The sequence below is a fragment of the Myxocyprinus asiaticus genome, chromosome 33 (assembly GCF_019703515.2).
Source record: "Myxocyprinus asiaticus isolate MX2 ecotype Aquarium Trade chromosome 33, UBuf_Myxa_2, whole genome shotgun sequence".
NCBI lineage: Eukaryota > Metazoa > Chordata > Actinopteri > Cypriniformes > Catostomidae > Myxocyprinus > Myxocyprinus asiaticus.
The window spans coordinates 32146704-32163956 of record NC_059376.1 but is presented as its reverse complement, the minus strand read 5'-3'; the positions used below and the strand labels follow the sequence as shown (position 1 = coordinate 32163956).

At 42.2% G+C, this 17253-nt stretch overlaps 1 protein-coding gene across 3 annotated transcripts in view; it reads right to left on the bottom strand.

Annotated features, from left to right (window-relative positions):
• LOC127424282 (protein kinase C zeta type-like) overlaps window positions 1-17253 on the bottom strand; it is a 147326-nt gene that overhangs the window by 63129 nt on the left and 66944 nt on the right. The window lies entirely within an intron of this gene.

Genomic DNA, 17253 nt, shown 5'->3' with positions numbered 1-17253 from the left:
TGTTTTCTTTTATTTAGCTGATCTGAGCTGAATTCAAAATGATATACAAGAAAGAGAGATCAGAAAGACAGTGAGAGAGAAAAGTTATCACGCAATTTCCATCGGTAATGGGGAAGCTAATTTAAAACTGTACGTTAGCTTGCCAAGCCACAAGCTACTCATTATATAAAGTATTTAAAGTACAGTCTAGCTACACTTTTGAAAAGGTACATTAAAAGTACATTGCAAAGCTAAGCTACTAGCAAAAAGCGAAGTACATTGAAGTTATTTACAAGGACAATATATTTTAAAATATATTGCTTAAAATATCTTTTTAAAATTTGATCAGATTATATAATAATAGGAGCAGTATTTTCTTTTTGAATGAATTAATTAATCTTGATTTGGGTGACATCATAAAAGAAACATATTTGTGGGTCACTAACAAATTACATTGCTCAAGTCCTTTAAATCCTTTAAAAATCGTGTCCATGTTGGTTTCATACATTTAAAAAAAAAAAAAAAACATTTGTAGCATCTACTAGAAAAAAAAATAATTTACTTAATTTAAAATGTCAAGTGGTGTGACCACCAAGTAAAAGGTATTAAAATAATTTCCTTGAACGTTCAAAACCTGAATTTACACAACGTAATAATTGATTTCTTAAAAGTTTTTAAACATATAATTTAAGGTAAAAATATGTTTTTACAAATATTATGAATTTTTCAGTCACGAATATCAAAAAGTTTTCTTATAGTTACTCTGTTTGACTGGTCAAAATGTGCTATTTCATAAAAATAGCACTAAAAGGAACTTTTTATGAGACTTTTATTTTATTTTACTGTCTCTGGATGGTTCCGCCACTTGGAAAATGTTTGACTCTACTCCCCAGAAATAAAATGTCAAAAAGACTTTGAACTTAGAAACTGAAAACATGTTCATCATAGTAGAGGTGTATTTAAGTAATAACTTTAAGTTTTGAATTTTGGAATAACTTAATAGATCTGGACAAAACAAAATTGCATCACGTCATTCACCAATTTACACTACATCATAAAGAAAAAAATTGAATATAAGTGAGTCAAATCAGTGATGAAAAATGGCTTTTAACTTTATATTTCAGTAAGGACTTCTGTACAGACACTCGAATCGGCACTGACTGAACCAATTCACTAAAACAGATTTTACTTTCCAAAGCTCTTGTACATACAGTATTAAAGAGAGTGATGGCTGCCTCTGCTCACTTGTCTTTAAAGCTGCATGTGCATTACAATGTGACATAATAAATTGCATTGTTGTAACGTTTTGCTGCATCTTGTTGGAAAAAATAGCTAAATACTTGAAAACAGCTGAACTACTGTCACGCAACTAATCATGTAGTTAAATTAGTACCATCACTACTGCTGTTACTCTGAACACTGATTTCCATTTAGCGTCCTCTTGCCTCGCTATGATTAATCATGTTTATACCTCCTTCAGCAGTCTGAGAGCACACCAGTGTTGAATCAGCCCATATTCTTCCTCCACCTCCCCCAGTCAGAGGAACTATGACGAGCGAACACAGCGGCACCAGACTTAGTGCTGGACCTTGTGAGTCCTGGAATGATGCAGAGAAGCCTGCCATGGCACACCACGGTGACCCAAAAAAGCTCCAGCCAATGCTAAATGTCCTATGAGAGGTTCTCTGTCTGGTGAGCGTGTAAAGGCCAGGGGCTCAGAGAGCACGACCAGTTAAAATGGGCTTGACTCACTTCCACACATTGTTGACTGGACTGGCAGGAAGATGATAAAGGGGGCTTTCCTCTGCTCTGAGGGTGTGTGAGATCAAAGAAGGCAGTGGGATTTCAGCTGAATGAAAGACTAAGACCGTAGCTCACGGTTGGAACACAGCAGGAGCCAAAAATTCCTGTATAAGAGCCCTTATATTCGGCCACTAACTTGAACACTGAAACACTAACACTTCTGTTCTTGGCTGCTTTCGACTGACTCTTCAAAGAGAATAGAGACTTGAAAACAGGTTGTCTCCTTAAAAGCTACAAAATTTAAGTTTTTAGCCCTGAAAGTGTCTGCATGAACATGCTATGGCCAGATAAATCCAGAAACACATTTCAAATCACTAAAGCTCTGTGATTAAATCATTGTACTGGTGGTTGCTCGTAAGCATTGCTGCTCTGTACCACTGTATCCAAGTACATGTCACTGGATTTCGCTCATCTACCGCCAATTACTTGGTTGCTTTATTGCTGCACAACACTATCAGTGTGAACACCCCTTAAAAAGATGGAAAGTTATTAACAAAATCTGGAAACAGTTACACCTACCACTTAGAGCTTCCTGAGAAGAAGATTGAGAGCAAAGATGACCTTTGCTTGACTTTTTGTGCCCTTAAGTAAAATAATCTGATTGGGCCTTATCATGGCAAAAGGATTTTCCTTGCTCTTTCGAAATAAACTAAAACTAAGTTTATATCAGGTTATTTATTTATAGCAACACATTTCAGGCCAGTATCAGAAATTAAGTTTTACATTAAGGGGCAACATTTGCCCCCTGGATTTGATTTTCAGGGGCATTTTTTACATTTATGGAGGAACCATTTAAAACTTAATCGTCTTGTCTGTTTATGTCAAAATATGTCAATTTAAACAATTCCTTAATACAAATTTTCAAGATTGAGAATTTATTACCTCTTCTCCAAAGGGTTAAATCAACCTCAACTCATATTTTATGCCATAACTTATATAACTAGGACTATAATAGAATATTAAGAACTATATGAGATGTTACACATAAAAAAACAAAACAAAAAAGCAACAACAGAAAAATCCATTATGAGTGCATTTTTTGCCCCCACAGAGTATTCAGTTATTCAGCTGGGGCCATTTTAAACGCTCAATATATGTGCCGGGGAAGGTGGGAAAAACCCCGGAGACCACATCCTGCCCGGAGGGGAGGTAACATGTGGCAAACACATCATGTGGGCTCAGAGCCGCACATAGAAGAGGCACGGTGGTAGGTCCTGCCTGAAAGGGGAGGAGCTCTACAAACACGGTGACTGGGAAAGAGAGGGCTCTGTCGAAGGGAGATGCAGGTCTGCCGACAGGGAGACCGTACTGCGTAAAATACATCACAGGGGGTTACCGGAGTAACCGGCACCTGTGGAGCACCTACCTCAGTAAGGGCATTTAGCACATGTACTGGTTCCGGCTGTGAATTCCTCTGCTGAATTCACGAGCCACAGGTCTAGGGAGGAAGGACATCCAGGGTTCACTGGGTTCGTGAACTCGCATGGGAAAAGAAGCGCACATCTTCACCTCTTTGGAGGGGAAAGGCGCTATACACAAGCGATACACCCGGCCAGCTGTCCGAATTCCCGAACTTACCTGTTCATACCTGACAGAACACGGGACGAAACCAGCTCAACCCAGAGATTGTAAAATCTCTCAAAGGTATTGGGTGTCGCCCAGCCCGCTGCCCTGCAGATGTCTGCTAGAGAGGTGCCATGGGCCAGTACCCACAAGGATGCCAGACTCCTTCCCTTTCCGCTGTCCGCCAAAGCAGACAAAGAGCTGCTCAGAGCGTCTAAAGCTCTGTGTGCGATCCAAGTAGATGCGCAAAGTACACACCGGACACAGCAACGACAGGGCTGGGTCTGCCTCCTCCTGGGGCAGTGCTTGCAGGTTCACCACCTGATCCCTGAAGGGGGTTGTGGGAACCTTGGGCACATAGCCCGGCCGGGGTCTCAGGATTACGTGAGAGTCACCCGGACCAAACTCTAGGCAGGTATCGCTGACAGAGAATGCTTGCAGGTCCTCGACCCTCTTGATGGAGGTGAGCGCAATCAGGAGGGTCATCTTCAAGGAGAGGGCTTTCAACTCGACTGACTCTAGTGGCTCAAAGGGGGCTTCGTGAAGGCCCAGGAGGACCATGGAGAGATCCCATGAGGGGAACAGGCGTGGCCTAGGAGAATTCAGCCTCCGGGCGCCTCTGAGGAACCTGATGATCAGGTCGTGCTTCCCTAAGGACTTACCGTCCACTTTATGATGGTGTGCTGCTATGGCGGCCACATACACCTTCAAGGTGGAGGGGGACAGCCGTTCCTCCAGCCTCTCCTGCAGGAAGGAAAGCACTGACCCGACTGCGCATCTCTGAGGGTCTTCAGCTCGGGAAGTACACCAATTTACGAACCGACGCCACTTCAGGGTATAAAGCTGCCTCGTGGAGTGAGATCTGTCCTGAGTGATCGTGTCTACCACTGCTGCTGGTAGACCACTGAGGTCTTCTGCGTCCTGTCCAAGGGCCAGATGTGGAGGTTCCAGAGGTCTGGGCATAGGTGCCAGATGGTGCCCCGTCCCTGAGAAAGAAGGTCCTACCTCAGGGGAATTCACCAGGGAGGGGCTGTCGTGAGGAGCGTGAGGTCTGAGAACCAAGTCTGGGTGGGCCAATACGGGGCACGAGGGTGACCTGCTCCTCGTCCTCCTTGACCTTGCACAGGGTCTGTGCAAGTAGGCTCACTGGGGGGAACGCATACTTGCGCAGCCCCCGGGGCCAGCTGTGTGCCAGTGCGTCTGGGCCGAGGGGGGCCCCCGTCGGACAATACCAGAGTGGGCAGTGGGAGGTTTCTCGGGAGGCAAATAGGTCTACTTGTGCTTTGCCGAACCAACTCCAAATCAGCTGGACCACCTGGGGGTAGAGTCACCACTCTCCCCTGAGCATCACCTGCTGCGACAGTGTGTCCGCTGTGGCATTGAGGTTGCCCGGGATGTGAGTGGCCCGCAGCGACCTCAGTCGCCGCTGACTCCATAGGAGGAGATGGTGGGCGAGTTGCGACATGCGACGTGAGCGTAAGCCACCGTGGCGATTTATATACGCTACTGTCACTGTGTTGTCCGTCCGAACCAACACATGCTTGCCCTGGATCAACGGTAAAAGCCTCCGCAGGGCGAGCAATACTGCCAGCAACTCGAGGCAGTTGATGTGCCAACACAGTCGCAGTCCTGTCAAGGAGCCAGCGGCTGCGTGCCCATTGCACACAGCGCCCCAGCCTCGATTGGAGGCGTCTGTCGTAATGATGACGCACCTGGACGCTTGCTGTAGGGGAACTCCTGCCCGTAGAAATGCAAGGTCTGTCCAAGGGCTGAACAAGTGGCGGCAGATCGGCATGATGGCCACGCGATGTGTGCCGCAGCGCCATGCCCATCTCGGGACTCGAGTCTAAAGCTAGTGCTGAAGCGGCCTCATATGCATCAACCCTAGTGTCGTGACCGGCGCCGAGGATGCCATATGCCCCAGGAGCCTCTGAAAGTGTTTCAGTGGAACCGCTGTTCTCTGCTTGAACGACTTCAGGCAGTTCAGCACCGACCGCGCTCACTCGCTCGTGAGGCATGCTATCATCGAGACTGAGTCTAACTCCATGCAGAGAAAAGAGATGCTCTGAACCGGGGAGAGCTTGCTCTTTTCCCAGTTGACCCGAAGCCCTAGCCTGCTGAGGTGCCTGAGCACGAGGTCCCTGTGTGTGTATAGCAACTCTCGAGAGTGAGCTAGAATCAGCCAGTCGTTAAGGTAGTTGAGTATGCGGACACCCACTTCCCTTAACGGGGCAAGAGCTGCCTCTGCGACTTTCATGAAGATGCAAAGGGACAGGGACAGGCCGAAGGGGAGGACCTTGTACTGATACGCCCGGCCGTCAAAAGCAAACTGTAGGAAGGGTCTGTGTCGAGGTAAAACCGAGACATGAAAGTACGCGTCCTTCAGGTCTACTGCCGCGAACCAATCTTGATGCCGGACACGACAAAATGTGTTTTGGCATCACCACACACCACCTTTCTTTGGTACAATGACATAAGGGCTGTAAAACCCTTTCTTCATCTCGGCTGGAGGGACAGGCTCTATCGCGCCCTTGTGCAGAAGGGTCGCGATCTCCGCACGCAAGGTGGTGGCGTTCTCGCCCCTCACCGAAGTGAAGCAGATGCCGCTGCGGCTGGGCGCCTGGTGTCCGTCATAGACCACCTGGCCGTGGGTGTGAGTGTGGTGCGACCGGACGCGTGAAGGCGGCGTCTAAGTCGCAGGTGCTCAGTGCCCAGTTGCCATGATAACGGCGGTCGTAAACACTGGCTATGTGACCCAGGGAGTGATAAACTGCTCTTTTGATAATGTGGGTACCGCAGCCCGTTCGGGGTGTGGCGAACATAAAAGAAAAGGAAACCAAGGATTTACCTCCCGGCCCTCCACCGGGAGATGGAGTGGTCTGGATACCAGCTCTGGGTTTGCAGCAGACATATTGCTCCCTGGGCCGTCCATCTCAGGGGTGCTTAGGAGCCTTCTGGGTCCTCGTGCCGGCCCGTGAGGCAGGGGGCGACAGCTTCCTGCGGGGGGCTCTACGCTGGGGCCAAGAACTGGGCTCGGGCTGAGCTGCCTGGGCTTTTGTCGCCGCAGGGGGACGCCCTCAGTGAGCAGACGGGATAAGATGTGTTGCATAGCCTCCATTTGCTTCCTCACCGCCGAGAACTGCTGGCCGATGTCCTCTATGGTGTCGCCAAATAGGCCGATCTGGGAGATGGGGGCATTGAGAAAGCGAACCTTGTCCGCGTCCCTCATCTCGACCAGATTCAGCCACAGGTGGCGTTCCTGGACCACGAGGGTGGACATCGCCTGCCCGAGTGCTCGGGCCGCTTCGTCGCCCGGAGTCTCCAGCTCCTGAATCACATCGGGATCAGGACTACCCACGTGCATTTTCTTTAGTGCCTTGGCCTGGTGTACTTGCAGGAGGGCCATGGCATGCAGGGCAGAGGCGGCCTGCCCAGCGGCGCTGTAGGCTTTGGTTGTCCTACAGGCCTTGGAAGGGAGTGCCGGGCGATCCTGCCAGGTGGCTGCGCTTTGAGGGCACAGGTGCACAGCAACCACCTTATCCACCTGAGGGACCTCCGTATACCCGTGGGCCGCCCTGCCATTGAGGGTAGTGAGAGCGGATGAGCTGGGCGGTTGATCTTTAAACTAAGCAGGCTCACAGAATTAAAAACGTAATGGCACGTAACACATTAAGGGCAAATAATGATCACGAGTAAAGGCCCAGTTCAGGATCGCCAACTTTTCCAAGTGTATTCTCCAAAAATTCCACAATATGCATAATATACCATAATTTGGGAAGGAAAGAACAATTATTTTTATTTATTTATTTATTTATTTGCTTATATAGAACAGTGCAATTATGAACAATGAGGAAGAAATCTCAACTAAACTTTCTTAATTCAAACAGCATGTTTGTTTCCTCAGTGACACACCCCACGTCTGTTGTGAGAGTGCGTGTCTACTACTCAATGTAACACATTGTAATTATAATTGATTATTAAATTCCGTAATCAATGCATCAAAGTTTCAGCATAATAATTATGGATTTTTACACCCCAACAAACTATTATTAAGCTTAAAAAAAAGAATTTAATTTTGGTGTGCAAGCTTTTATTTTGTGACATCTGAACACCCTGGAACACCCATGGCTATGCCACTGTTGCGTCAGAGAGGCACCTCAGCAAAAGGGCAGGGGCTCGAACCCCTAGAGCCAACCCCTCTGCATATGCCTGCTGTAAAACACTCCATGAAAGCAATTACACACTTGTAACATCTTTTTTTTATGTCTCCCACAATTGTCACACTACACAGATCACAACACTCATTTGCTGTGATGTAACTCATCTGAACTGCTCTTACGTGGGATGGGAGTGTATCTGTACATTTCATACCGAGTGTGTGGGTTTATCTGGACCTAAGTCAAATACACACACATAGACACATACGACTTGACAATCAGTGAGTCAAGCCTTAAAGAATATTGTGACAACCGCCACCTCCACAACATATTTACATAAACATAATACAGAAGAGCTCAAATGACTCTGTGAGCAACCAACACAAACATTATAGAAAGAACATAAAAAAGATAAAAAAAGATACAAAAGAGAGTGGAATGTGTTAAGGAAAAGGACACACAAAGTCATAAGTACCATGTGAACAGGGATGAAGAAAGAAAAGAAAGGATAAATCTGCACACAGTGACATTTCTAAGATATTTATACATACAGAACATGGGGAAAAGAAAGGTTTGTGACTGTGTGTGTTAAAGGTGAATTGTGTAACTTCTGCGCCATTAGTATCATGTAATGTAAACCAAATAATGACTGTTTTCAATCACGTTTCTCTAGCAACAGCATGTAGTAAATCATGGTTCATGGTGTAACTAAAGTATTTCCTCCACCAAAACTTCCTGTTACAATAGGAAATACAGTACATCAACACATCAAAGAAAACTGCCCGTCAAGCCATTTAATTGGATCTTTAAGTCTTGGGCTGATGGTAATGTATTCTGAATCAGACAGTGGTAATAGATTCCACAGCTGAGAATGAATCACAGTTATTTAAGGTCACAATGTGCCTGCAAAGCCTCCAGCTAATACATACACACATACTGTACACTGTATAACACATACACAAATACGTCCACACAAAGACACACTGGCATCCCTCATATCATCTTTCATTCTTTTCTTTCTTTGAAATGTCTAAGATCATGGCAGTTAATGGCCAGTTAATATTTCACCTTCTGAACAACTTTAGAAATTTTGTGTTGATAGAAATGCCTAAAAAAAATTAAAGGAATAGTTCATCCAAAAAGGAAAATTCTGTCATCATACTCCCACTCATGTTACTCTAAACTGTACTACTGAGCTAAGGCAGGTGTCAAGATTTTCAGTAAATATTGACTTAAATTTTGGACTGTTCCTGAAGTGGTATGGACCAGTTTATGCTAATATTTTTTATTTATTTATTTATTTTTCATTTTAGAGCTTTACTTTCATTCTCTGTAAAAGAGTGACCAGGATATTCTTCAAAAATTAAACTGTTGTTTTCCACAGACAACATGTGTGCATTGGAAGTCCTATTGTTGCTTCCGAATGTTCCAGCACCCTTACATCAACCCCATTATGCCAAGTTACAAAGAAGAGGCATCTCCCATGAAACATGTCTGCATCGGTTCAAGTGTGTTTACATTTTCACGTGGCACAACCCGAAGCATGTTGCGTCAGCCATGTGGGAGACCTGGGTTTTCATCCCACATTGAAACCTGGAAGTAATTGTGTTCTAATAATTAGTGACGAGCACAAATCAGAGGTTCCATTTCCACTCTAAGAACACATTTTTACACGACTGAGGGTTAAGTTTAGGGTCTGCGGGAATTTCATCCAGAAACTGGGGATCCCATGTGCCCTTACATTTAAAAACACTTTCCGTTTTGACCACTGGGGGCAGTGCTTCGCAAATTCAGTAAGCACAGACCGAGTTTATCTTAAAGGGTTAGTTCACTCAATAATTCTCTTTAAAGTAATTATCATAAACTAAAACAAAAACGAAAACTAAGTGTAAAAAAACATTTGCGTAAACTGGAATAAAAATAAAAAATAACATAATTGGAAAAACTAAAACTAAACTAAAATACATTTTCATGGCTCTGAAACTAAAATAAAAATAATCTTGAAAAATATTTAGTTTTTGTTGCGTTATGTTTTTAAACCTTTAAACCCGCCATTACCATAACATGAAGATGCCACTAGATGGTGGTAAAAGACGGTCTATCGACCTTATTGCATTAGCAACAGAACGGGAACACACCCTGGGGTGCCGGTGCTAGGCATGCCGCGGAATGTTCAGTTTTTTATTTTTTTCTACCATTTATAAAAGTACATTTACAAAGGAACTGACAAACAAAATGAAAACTAAACTAAATTGGAGTGAAAAATTTAATATTAAATAGAAATAAAAACTAAATAAAAAATGTAAAACTATTATAACCTTGCTTCAGCAGAACACATTTGAAGAAAAAAAGAAAAATATCTTAGCTCAGTAGGTCCTTAAAACACAAGTGGATGGTGATCCGACTTTTGAAGCTCCAAAAATCACAGACAGTCAGCATAAACGTCATCCATACGACTCCAGTGGTTAAATTAGTCTTCTAAAGTGACACGATCGCATTTGGCTATCGCATACTTTTTAACTATCAACCATCACTTCTGGTCAGCAGCAGTATGTGCGTGTGACATAATCGAGTTGGCATGTTCACACAAGAACTGACACACATGCGGCACGAAAGAGCAGCACTGTTTACAACTGAGTAGGAGGAACACTGTACAGAAGCTTTGTTGGTTTTGGTTTAGATCTATAGATGTATCTGTTCGTTTAGTCACAATGTGCTTTATTTGTGTGCTTATCCTGGATGTCTCAACCCAGAGAAGAACTTGAGATTACATCTGTAACATGCCAATGCGAATTCATCACACGAGAGACCAGGTGAACTCAGCGCTCTCGTGAATGCATATACTGCTGCTGAACGGAAGCAATGGTTTATAGTTAAAAAGTACTTAAATATTGATCTTTTTCGCACCAAAAGCGATCGTGTCATTTTAGAAGGCATTAATATAACCTCTGGAGTTGTATGAATAACATTTATGCTGACTGTCTGTAATTTTTGGAGCTTCAAAGGTCTTATCATCATCCACTTTTGAAAGCTACACGATGTAACTTTTGTCCCTTTAGCGGTTAAAAAATAAAACTGCATGTGTCTTGCGGAAGCACATTGTTTTGGTTGTGCTTTGGCTCTGCTCCTCTGCGTGGATGAATGTGGTTCGAGGCACCGGTGTACACATGGATACAGGACATCTTTTCAGAGCGAATGGACAAATATATAACAAAAGAAAGGAAAAGACGGATATTCGAAAACATGTCAACTGATTAGGTAAGTGCCATATCTTATGCTGTTGTTTTGACTTATTGGAAACTTTGATGTTTTGAAAAAAATTGACGTTAAAAAAGTTAGGCAACGTTCGTTAACATTAGACATAACAATTGCTAGTCTGATAAGGTCAAATATTGTAAAGTTTTTATAACTGCAGGATATTCTGGCCAAACAGACTATAGATTTATTTATATAAATTATTGCCGTTATAAAGAAAAATACACACGTGTGCTAGCAAGTGAAAAGTTCTGCACCGATTACAGTATAATTATTGTATTTCACTACCATACACATGAGTGTGTGTGTGTGTGTGATTACAAAACTATACATAGACCATATCTATAAAATATCTTACCTGCTGAGTAAGAAAAAAGCCATCTCTGGGTCGCTTTTAAATCTTTTCAGATCTTGGAGTTGTAGCCACCTCTGAAAAGCCAAGCCGATGTTGATTCGGGTTATTTCACGGACTCTGTCACTTTCACTTTTTGCTTGTAGACTCTGCTCTATTCGGGATTTCTTTGTTTTTACAAAGTGATTCCCTGGAGGTTTGCGTTTTTTTTGTTTGTTTTTTTTTATCCCCTTTTTCATCCAATTTGGAATGCCCAATTCCCACTACTTAGTAGGTCCTCGTGGTGGCACAGTTACTCACCTCAATCCAGGTGGCGGAGGACAAGTCTCAGTTGCCTCTGCTTCTGAGACCGTCAATCTGTGCATCTTATCACATGGCTCGTTGTGCATGACACTGCGGAGACTCCCAGCATGTGGAGGCTCATGCTACCCACGCACAACTTACCACGCTCCTCATTGAGAGCGAGAACCACTAATCGCGACAACGAGGAGGTTACCCCATGTGACTCTACCTTCCCTAGCAACCGGGCCAATTTGGTTGCTTAGGAGACCAGGCTGGAGTCACTCAGCACACCCTGTATTCAAACTTGTGTCTCCAGGGGTGGTAGTCAGCGTCAATACTCCCTGAGCTACCCAGGCCCCCTGAGGTTTGCCGTTTTGAATGATCCATGGTCAATTTCGTTGCGACAACAAACTTTCAGCTTTAGCTACTCCCACACATGCGCTACTGTAGCCGGATCCTATTTTCTCTGTGTATGGATATGACATCAACACGCATGGGTGAATGATGTATGTATGCAATTTCCCACAAAATCTGTCCTGACAGCTTTAAAGTATTTATAATATAATATAATTTTTATAGGTTTATCAAAGTGTATTTGGGTAAAGACATGGTTTGGAAGATGGATTTTTGTTGCACTCTCTGATTAATAACATTTTGTTATTTTTTAACAAAAATGTAACATTGTGTAGCTTTAAGGACTTACTGAGATATTTTCTATTTTTTTTTTTTTTCAAATGTGTTCTGCTGAAGAGTGAAAGTCATACACACTTGGATGCCATGAGGGTGAGTAAATGATGAGAGAATTTTCATTTTTTGTTAAACTATCAACCTAATATTTCCAAACTCACTATGAGATCAGTCTGCCACAGAGGAAAGAAAGGAATACAGGTTTGGAACATCATGGAGGCCAAAATGTTCATTTCTGCATGACGTGAGAAGCTGACATCAGCGTTGCAGCTTCGGTTTCAATCTCATCATAGTTATTTGGGATGAAAGTAAAACTCCTCAGTGCAGAGCTTGCGGGCAACCCTTTGATGCCTGATGCTTCTTTTTTAGCTTCTTTCCTTCACTGCTCTGTCATTCTCTCCCTCTGATTCTCTTGCGTATGAATTAAACACAAAGTTCTTCAATAATGAGCTTTTTGTCACCTCGAGATGTTTTTAAAACTTGAAAAACATCTCATTCATAATTTGGAACTTCAAAGGTTTCAAACATCACTGTTTTCCCAAGTGAGTCCCTTCATTGTCCTATGTTGTCGTCATTGATAAAGAGATGACCCTGAGTCCAGGACGGTGCCTTCGGCCAGATGGGAGTGTGTGTTTAAGTAGTGCCAGTATAGTATTACATAACAAAGATAAGTATTGAGTTCACAGAATGAGGCAGTTTTAAGTAATTAGGAGTAAAATGAACAAAAAGCTTCGCCCAAGACTTGCTTCTCAGGAGAACAGCGCTCCCATGAGACCGCATTGCTGAGTGTACACACGTGTTACAATCTTTGAAATGGTAACTATTCACTCCGATATAAGTATAAAGCACATGCAGAAGTCATGAGTTCTTAATTATAGAGTCTTTGTGTGTTACCACACATCCAGTGCAGGTGGAATTTGTTTCAGTGACTTTCACTGAATGTTACCACAGAAGAACAGTGATATTGTTATTCAAACAAACCCCTAACCATAAGTATTAAACTTCTGTTTAGATTCTGTTTATATATATATATATATATATATATATATATATATATATATATATATATATATATATATATATATATATATATATATATACACTGTATGTGCTCAAAAGTTTACATACCCTTGGAGAATTGGTAATATATGTACCATTTTTAAAGAAAACATGAGTGACCATGCAAAACACATTTCTTTTATTTCTTATGGGATTCATATTCAACTGTAGGTTATAACAGAATGGCACAATCATGAAACAAAACATGGCAACAAAGAAAAAAATGAAATGACCCCTGTTCAATAGTCTGCATACCCTTAGTTCTTAATACTGTGTATTGCCCCCTTTAGCATCAATGACAGCGTGCAGTCTTTTGTAATAGTTGTCTATGAGGCCCCAAATTCTTGCAGGTGGTATAGCTGCCCATTCGTCTTGGCAAAATGCCTCCAGGTCATGCAAAGTCTTTGGTCGTCTTGCATGAACCGCACGTTTGAGATCTCCCCAGAGTGGCTCGATGATATTAAGGTCAGGAGACTGTGATGGCCACTCCAGAACCTTCACCTTTTTCTGCTGTAACCACTGGAGGATCAACTTGGCCTTGTGCTTAGGGTCATTGTCGTGCTGGAAAGTCCAAGAGCATTCCATGTGCAGCTTTCATGCAGGAGACTGCAAATTGTCTGCCAGTATTTTCTGATAACATGCTGCATTCATCTTGCCATCAATTTTCACAAGATTCCCTGTGCCTTTAGGGCTCACCCCCCCAAAACATCAGTGAGCCACCACCATGCTTCACAGTGGGGATGGTATTCTTTTCACTATAGGCCTTGTTGACCCCCCTCCAAACATAGCGCTTATGGTTGTGACCATAAAGCTCTATTTTGGTCTCGTCACTCCAAATTACAGTGTGCAAGAAGCTGTGAGGCGTGTCAAGGTGTTGTCGGGCATATTGTAACCAGGCTTTTTTGTGGCATTGGTGCAGTAAAGGCTTCTTTCTGACAACTCGACCATGCAGCTCATTTGTGTTCAAGTATCGTCGTATTGTGCTCCTTGAAACAACCACACCATCTTTTTCCAGAGCAGCCTGTATTTCTCCTGAGGTTACCTGTGGGTTTTTATTTGTACTGCCAATTCTTCTGGTAGTTGTGGCTGAAATCTTTCTTGGTCTACCTGACCTTGGCTTGGTATCAAGAGATCCCCGAATTTTCCACTTCTTAATAAGTGATTGAACAGTACTGACTGGCATTTTCAAGGCTTTGGGTATCTTTTTATATCCTTTTCCATCTTTATAAAGTTCCATTACCTTGTTACGCAGGTCTTTTGACATTTCTTTTCTGCTCCCCATGGCTCAGTATCTAGCCTGCTCAGTGCATTCACGTGAGAGCTAACAAACTCATTGACTATTTATACACAGACACTAATTGCAATTCAAAAAGCCACAGGTGTGGGAAATTAACCTTTAATTGCCATTTAAACCTGTGCGTGTCACCTTGTGTGTCTGTAACAAGGCCAAGCATTCAAGGGTGTGTAAACTTTTGATCAGGGCCATTTGGGTGATTTCTGTTATCATTATGATTTAAAAAGGAGCCAAATGACTATGTGATAATAAACGGCTTCGTATGATCACTACCCTTAAATAAAATACTTTTTGCAAGATCAGTCATATTTTCAAAAATCAATGCCAAAATTTCACAATTTCTGCCACAGTATGCAAACTTTTGAACACAACTGTATATTCTGTTATAAAGCATCAACTAATATGACATAAAAGTGTGTTGTCAATGACTTTGTGCCTCATTCTGTGCGTAGAATTCACACAAGACCAGTAAAAGAAGCCGTATTAAGCATTTGATGACGATTGAAAGTAATATACAGTATATGCGGTTGATAATGTGCAATTTATCTTGTTTACATTCTGAATAAATGGAGCTAAATGCACTAACATGCTATACGTGGCCATAATATGTGGACTTTACCCTCTGTTATTGTAATTTATGATGGCACCGATACTACTGCAAAGATGGGTGTATAAAAGAGTGTAAATGACCAGAATACAGACAAAATAATGATGATAGGCATCTCTTACTTGGGCAGATGTATGAATGGCTTTTGGCTACAAATGGCACGAATGAATGGCCACTTGAGAATATTTTAGTAGATTTGACTCCTTTTGCAGACTAATTAAACAAAACAAAAAGAAAAATCACATGACATGTTAATGGAAAATGTCTTTACGCGAACTATCGTACAGATGTAGGTAAATTTGCACCAGCTCACTAATAAATCTGCTTGCTGGTGTGTTCATGTTGACTGAGCTGTGTAATAAAGGTAGTTAATCATATTTGTTTCATATAATATTTTATAATGGTCAGTGTTACCTGGAGTGTGTTTTCTATTCTTAAACATTTTGCAAGAACATATCGAGGTAAATTAATGATTTAATGTGATTAAATATTTTCTGTCAGCAACAACAAAACCACACAAGGATCCATTTTTCCATTATGAGCACTGGCAAAGAAAAACCAATTCTCAGTCCGAGGATGTGAACAACTCAGAGTAGAAACATCTCATAAATACTGTAATTCCAACAGGATGTGAATCCAGCCAGAGACTATTTATTTATGAGAGACGGGCCACTTCTATTAAAATGAATGGGAGAAATTGGAACGCCCAACCAAGGAGCTCTAGTGCCCAACGGTCAACAGATGTAGAAAGGAAATCCTGCCTTTCAGGTAAAAGAGCCAATCACCTTTTAGATACAGACATCGCCTGTAAATCAACTCGAGAACGTGTATGCGCATCAGCTATACAAGCCAGGAAAATTTAGGTTTTTTGCATAATCTGAGGTAAAGAAGCACAATTTATGATACCAGTGTAGTCAGATTTTACTGCTGATTTGTAATATGTCCTTTGATCATAATCTTCACCAACAGTTTTGGAGATATCGTTCTTTCCCCATTCAAGTAGATAGGAGCTGCACTGGCATGCCACTTGTTTACATAGAAAAATAGCTCCCCATGAGCATTTCAAAGATGGCCGCAGAGTGAACTGACTTGCTAAAAAGACGTTGCTTTGATCCAGCATTACACTGACGGAATGTTCAAACTTAAAAATTCAAATTTAAACAACACAAACAAGGCCTTTAATCTGCTTAGAGCTGCTCTCTCTCTCATCTTTCTATACTCTGTATCTCTATTTCAGTCTGTCTGTCTGTCTGTCTGTCTGTCTATCTATCATATCTCAATCTTTCAAAAGTCAACAAGTGTCTAGCTTTTTTTTATTTTTATTTTTTTTTTATCACCACACGACCAGGGTTAGTGGAAATTATTTTTGCAACTTTAATGTGACAATGCCCCTGGAGCAAACTGGGGCACAATAATGACAGTGATGGCTCTAAATCTCTGTACTTCTTGAAGGGACTGAACCAGCAACTGTCCGGTTACAAGCACTTCAACCACTACACCACACCATTCTTAAAAACCTTTATTGCTAAGAACACTGTGTTCCAGTTCCTTCAGAACTTAGTACATGCTTTCAGCATGCGCTAACATTCCATTAGCATCATTTTGCTTTGAAACAACAAAACTGGACAGCGTACAGAGCCCTGAGGAACTATTATTGAGTAATGCACTAATAATAGCCACCAAATCCATGAATAGACATTTTATTCCAAAGGAAACGTTGAACTCATCCTCCATATGGTGCAAATTGGGACACATTACGATACTAGTAACCTCGGAGCTAAACATCAATACAGCTCTTAGATTACATAGACGTGAATCAAGATAAACTCAAAGTGTCAACTAACAACCCCCTATCAACTTTCGAAGAATGACAACAAAACAGAATGCTTGATAGATTAAATAAATTCAACCTGAATGGAAAGGCCTGATATAACAAAGATGTGATGTTACGATCATATTAAAACACTGTCCCATTAATGGCCTGTTATGTCAGTGAGAGTGAACCGTGAGCTAATTGAAAACTCTCTCAGCAAAGAGGACAAGTTACAAAAAAAGAAAAAGAGAGGAACAGAAAGAGATGTGCATTGTGCAAGTGAGACAGAGACACAGAACGTATCTCTTTTTATCAACATACCAGCACCAAACAGTTTAGTCAAGAGCAGAGTCAGAAATTATGTAGTTAAAACATTATACCACTAGTAGAATATTAAGGAAC